This window comes from Alnus glutinosa, chromosome 1 (assembly GCF_958979055.1).
Source record: "Alnus glutinosa chromosome 1, dhAlnGlut1.1, whole genome shotgun sequence".
Lineage (NCBI taxonomy): Eukaryota > Viridiplantae > Streptophyta > Magnoliopsida > Fagales > Betulaceae > Alnus > Alnus glutinosa.
In genome coordinates, this window is record NC_084886.1 from 7,409,067 (window position 1) to 7,415,990 (window position 6,924).

Here is a 6,924-nt window from a genome sequence, read left to right on the forward strand (position 1 = left end):
ATGTTCATGAATTACAGCGTGATTATTATGATTTTGGGAGAGCCAAAGCATCCTAATTTTGTAATAATTGCATAAGGATCGTACACATGAACTTCATATAGAAAAATTAACATCGTATTGTAATTAACTCATAAATTTAATTACCTATCCCCAAAGGGAAGTTTTTATTTTTATGACTTAATTAGAATGAGATAACAAATTTAGTATTAAAAGTAAAATTTCTTTCGGTTGCCCAAAGGTACGAAGAATTTTATTTATTAATATTTAAATTTATTAGTCTTATCAATAAAGAGTAAATTTCATGCGTGATGCAACCTTTGCCCAAAGGTAGGTTGAAATTTACTATTTAAATTGGCATTGGCTAATTTAAAATAAAGTTACTTCATAGCATTAAAGTATTTATTTTAATTTTGGGTTATTGCAGCTATTCCTGTTACTCTACCTTTTGGTGGTTTTATATTCCAATACATTATGATAATATTTTTCTGACTGGAAAAATGATTGATATGCTTTTTCATTTGGGGTGTTAAAAATTTTGGTACTCCGTGTGGACAAACCACCTACTCCCGCGGAATTAAGTACGTCACGTGAGATTATTAAGCATGAACGGTGGGAGTGATTTAATCACTTAAGTTAGATGTTCATGAAATCTCATGTCACTAAAGTCATCAGGGATTTATTCCTGAATGTTTTAGAGCCAAAGTTTTATAAAGGTTGTTTATGAACATTTAGTAAGTTCAAACAAAACTTGGCCAGCACCCTAATAGAAAAAGCTTTAAAGACAAACCTTTTACAGTTTCTGAAGTGTTTATAATCCCATTATGGGAATGAAGGATATTATAGATTAGCTTAAGTCCCTAAAGATTGAGATTTTTGAGTCATTGTTGGTCTATTTCAATTTTTTGAATTCTCTCTTCTAAGTGTAGAATTTTATCTTGTAACACACGTAAGGATAAATGGTTAGTAAATAAACTTCTAACCATGTGTGTTCAAGGATATGAGAGAATTTATAAAGTGTTCACATGATTATTCATGTCAAAGGAAGGACCAATAAATGCAATCATGTCCAACACTTAAAGCATGAGAATAAGGTGCCAATAAAGTATTATGGCAATCAAGATACATATTTCTCATGAAATAAGGAAAATTAAGGGCATATAAAGAAAGATTGCATGAAGTATAAGAAATGACTTAAAATAAAGATAATCTCCATATCTAGTATGTCGTGAATCTCTGTTAGTGACTCAATCAAATATATTGTGGATTGATTATGGTTTAACAATCCACATTGTCAACACAAATGCAGAGTCCTTTTTAAAAATGGATAACACGTGTTTATAATTTGAGCTTGTTGGGATCTATAGGTTAATTTTAAAATTCAGTTATAATTTTGACCTCAAAAAATGATTTATATTCCATAATCTTTTTGAAATCTATTTTCTAGTTTGGCTTATTAAAAATTTCAATTTTATTTTAAACTTGAAATTTTTCTTATTTTTTGGTGGAATATTGGTTGGGGTTTATTTAAAGTCTATTTAAAATTGACCTACGTCCCAATTTTTGAAACAAAATTATTTGTTTATTTCTGCATAGTGATGTTGACGTAAAGTAGAGTCTTTAAGAATTTAAAAATGCTCTTGTTATGGCTTTGGAGATTGAAATATATCTCCATACAGAAAATAAAAGTCGGTGATTTACTGACTTTGGTACTTGTGTGGATTGCATAAGGGAAAGCATACCAACAAGACCACTAGAGGTGCCAAAGAGAGCATTTTGAGATTCTTGAGATCATGTACATTAAAAGGTGTTGACCTTTTCATACTCATTGCCTAAATGGTCAGAGATATTTTTTATCTCTTTTAGTGATGACCATATAAAGTTTATGTATCTCTATCTTCTAAATATTAAAGCTGGGGTATTGAATGCTTTCAATACCTATAAGGAAGAAGAAGAGAAACAATATGAAGATCATAAGATCTAATATAGGCATAGAGTATTAAGGTAGGTACACACAAAAGGAAATGATTAGTAATACTAATCTGCTATCACCCTTATAGAGTAAAGCTTTGAAAACCGTTGTGTATATGTTAAACAGGATTCCATCTAAGGTTATTCTTAAGACACTTTTTTTAAAAGTATGAAAAAGATGGAAGCCAAGTTTAAATTATTTACACATATAGGGTTGCCTTACTAAAGAGGGGATTTATAATCCTCGCCTAAGGAAATTAGATTCAAGGACAACCAACGGATCTTTTATAAGCTATCTAGTAAACTTTAAAGGGTTTTAATATTTTATTATCCTTCGTATAATCTTAGAGTTGTTGATTGTAAAATTTCTAGAAGATGCAGAACCTAGTGGGAGTGCTCATTCACATAAATTGGAATTTGAGGAAGCACTAGAGTTGGCCAAGTCTCCTCCTCATAGAGGATGATTGATTGTATTCAGGAAAAATCAGATTGATTATCCTGAGCCACAATCATTTCTAGAACAACCAACTCATACAGAATAGGTTCAAAAGTCTATTCTCTCATTGCAAAATGCAGAGGAAGTAGAATTAAGAAAATCCTATAGAATAAGGAGATCAACAATTCTTAGTGATCATGTTGTATATCTCCCAGAGTCTGATGTTGACATTGGACATAAAGATGATCCAAATTTGTTTTCATATGCTATGAGTGGAGAAAACTCCACATTGAGATTCAGTGCCATGAAGTGAGAGTTAAGTCCATGGCTGAAGGGTCGAGCTAGACTCGTAGCCAATGGTTTTACTCATAAGGAAGGCATTGATTATCGTGAAACATTCTCTCCAGTGTCTAAGGATGGTTCATCAAGATGATCATAGCATTAGTAGCTCATTTTTTATCTAGAGCTACATCAAGTGGATGCGAAAACAACTTTTCTGAATAGGGATCTTAAGGACGAGGTTTACATGAAACAATCAAAAGGTTTTATAAATAACAGTCAGAAAGCTTGCAAATTAAAGAATTCTATTTATGGGCTGTGATAGATCTCTCAATGGTAAGATACTTTTTACAAGGTTATTGTTTATAGAAAACCTTGTTGATTAGTATATATACCTTAAGGTCAGTGGGAGTACAGTAATCTTTCTAGTCCTATATTTGCAAGTGGTGATTTAGGTTTGCTACATAAAGTTCACAAAACTTTGAAATGAAGGATTTGGGTGAAACCTCTTATGTCTTTTGACATAGAGATTCACAGAGACATAAAGAATATTAACATTGTCTCGGAAGGCCTACATTGAAAAAAGTTTTGGAAAAAATTTAGAATGAAGGATTTGCACCTTCAGTAGCAATTAAGAGGGACTAATTAAATACAGATTAATGTCCCAAAAGGTATTGGAATAAGGGCAGATGAAAAGTTTTAAGCGTCTGCATTATACATAACCATATGACTGATAATAAGTATATCGAGTCAATAAAGTGCTGCAAATAAAGCCTTGCGGTATATGCAAGGAACCAAGAAGAACAACTTAACCTAAGAATACACTTTCCATTTGAAGGTGGTTAGTTGTTTAGATTTGAGTTTGCTGATTGTGTAGATAGTAGAAAGTCTACTCTAAGGTATATATCTTTTTATTGAAGGATAGATCCTAGAGATGCAGTTTGCAGACTATAGTTGCTACGTCTACCAAGAAAGCTAAAAGTCTAGCGTGCTATGAATTTGGTACACAGGCATGATGGTTGAGACATTTGTTGAAAGTCTCAATCTTGTCGATTTTACAGTTAGACCATAAAGATACTCTGCGGTAATTCTACTATAATCTTCTTTTATAAGAATAAAGAGTAGAAGCAGAAGTAAATCGACATTAAGTATCTCAGTACGAGAGATAACATTAAGAGACATTAAGGGTCTATTGAGCATATAAGTACTGAATTAATGATTGCGGATCCCATGACTTAAAGTTTACCGGTAAAGAAAGAATAAAGTCATGCGGAATATATGAGACTCATTAATTCATTTTCACTTGGTTTGTCTCTTTTTGGTCTATAGACATAAAGTTATTGTAATAAAGATTTTTTGTGCACATTTGTTATTTTATCCATGAGGATAAATAAAGTTGGACCCGAATGACTTATAGGAAGTTCATTTATAAAGCTTGATTATCCATAAGGTACTCATGTAAGGAGTGTTTTACATCGTGATACATGGAAGGGACGACCTAATTTTATAATGGTTTTACCGCCATGATTCGTGTGAAACATTTCTTCACTGAGTTGGAGGATTCCATAAAAGATTGGCCAAAACTAAAGAACCTAATACCATATGGTCATGTGTTATAAAGTCCAAGTGGGAGAATGTAATATATTATTCCTTTTTGGTTGTGGCCTTTATATCACATTTACGGTATTTACTATGTTTATTATTTTTTCAATAAACATATACGGCATTATGGATATTTCCATTAATTTATATTACCGTAAATATGGAATCGGTATTATGGTTATTTCTATTAATTTAGATTACCGTAAATATGGAATCGGTTAATTGATTTTAAAATCAATTAACGATATTGTTTCCTTGATGGAAGGAAACAAATACGGTGTTTACCATTTTGAGGGTCCCTAACCTAGCCTATAAATAGAGTGCCTGTGTACACCATCAGTACAGCCATCAAGCAATAGGCATAGATTAGAAGATCCCTCAAATAATCTTTCTTGTTCTTCAGATGGATCGTGGAGACGCTTGAGCAAACATGGCTAGAGGTAAGCCTGAATCCTGTTTATTCGTTTTCCGCTGCGCATGTTAGATTAAATAATATGTTGATTATTTCTAACATTGCCGCCTATATCAGCCCACAATTCTCTCTCTTTTCAAAACCTAATCTCACCAACTCCTGTAAAATATAAGTTCTTGCGTTAATAAATCATTTTCAGCTAAAGATTAGTAACCAGATAATACTCCACAATTTAACTATAAAATGCTTCTAAAAACGAGATGGGAAGCTGTCCACTTACCTAAAACACGTGCCCTAAAATTAGTATAACTAAACACTTTCAAAGCATTTCAAATATAAAAGGAGCAAATAAAATATAATGTCCGAAATAAAAGAGGCAAAAGACCAAGAGAAAAAGAGGCCAGGTAGGGAATATTAATAGCAAGAGATATCAGAAAAGCATCGCCCTGCAATTGAAAACTTCCAAAACCTGAAGAAATAGCCATCCAGGATGCAAGAAATGCCCCAAAGGCCTCACCTTGTAGAGCATCAGAAATATGAAGTTTTTGAGTAGCTGCCATAATAATATTTCCCTTGTCATCACTGAGAACAGGAACAGCGACAGCAAAAGCTAGAACATCCTATAGCTAGCAACAAGATTATGCTTCATTGCTTTGATAGAACCAGCCAGTCAGAGGAGTAAGATCGATTATGCTTCAATTCATTGCTTTGATACAACTTCAAATCCAAGCATTTATTTTTTCCATTTACATAATTGTAGAGGCTAATTAATATATTTTCTAAAATGCTTTTGTAAGATTCATGACATTCAGATAGTTCTTATTTCCTTAAAGGTTAGGCTCTCACACCATAAGCTTGGTTACGAGGTACTTTAATTTATTAAGTCGTGGACTAATCCAATTGTTTTTCTTTTCGCCTATAAAACATTTATTTGTTATGCATATTCAACAAGATATTTCGTCGGGCTTGAGAATGTGCAGTGAGTCTTATGGAGGATGATGGATTTTATATATTTCAGTTTGTTGTATTTTTGTGGGAAAAATTTACTTTAGCCCCTAAAATCTATAACCACATTTTTATTTACGCATCCAAACTTTAAAAAGTGACATCATGGCCCCCTAAACTACCACCGCATGTCAAATTAGATACTTTATCATTTTTTTACCCAAAATGTCCCTGAAGTTATTAAAAATTTACCATTTGAAAAAAAAAATGAAAATTATTAAAAAAAATTAAACAAAAGGGGAAAAAAAAAATCTAAAATACCAAAAAGGGGTGACATTTTTCATATTAGCTCCATTAATTTTTTTTTTTTTCAAACTTAACGGCAGTTTTTTTTAGTAACTCCAAGGGTATTTTGGGTAGACAAACGTAAAAGTGTCTAATTTGACATGCATGCAATGGTAGTTCAGGAGGCTTAGATGCCACTTTTTAAAGTTTAGAGGTGTAAATAGAAATGTAGTGATAGTTCAAGGGGTTAAAATGTACTTTCCTCTATTTTTGTGGTCATTGTTATTAGTGCGGTTAATTGTTGTAATTATGCTCAGAAATGTATTGGGTTATACTTTACATAGATCACTTTGAGACTTATTTACGTAGTAGATAGGTATTGGGAGCTAGGCACATTGAATTAATTATTAATTAAATTAAATTCTGAGGCCGTTACAGTAACGCCTCGATATTTATATATTTTATAATTACCTTAAGGTGCTACTATTATGCGTCGACAATAAACACACAGTGGAAGTTGCTATAACTTTTATTGACCCAATGACAAAAATTAGCTATAAACTGATTTAATAAGTTGATAAATGTCTTAAAACATGTGAGAGACACTTGTGACTTTTAATGGACTTTAACCGTGTTAACCGTTTTTTTTTTGGGGGGGGTTTCCAGTTTTTTTGCTTCCTCGCAGTTTATTTGTTTCATTTTTTTTTTCAAGAAAAAGAAAAAAGAAAAAGTAATTAACACGGTTAAACTCCATTAAAAGTCACATGTGTCTCTCACATGTTTTAGGATACTAGCTTGTCAACTTATTAAACCGATTTGTAACTAATTTTTGCCTTTGACGGACCCAATGGACAAAAATTAGCTATAAATTGGCTTGTAACAATTAACTACAAACTAATTTAATAAAGTGACACCTGTCCCTTAGCATGTGATAAATATATATATATATATATATATATATATATATATATATATATATATATATATATATATATAT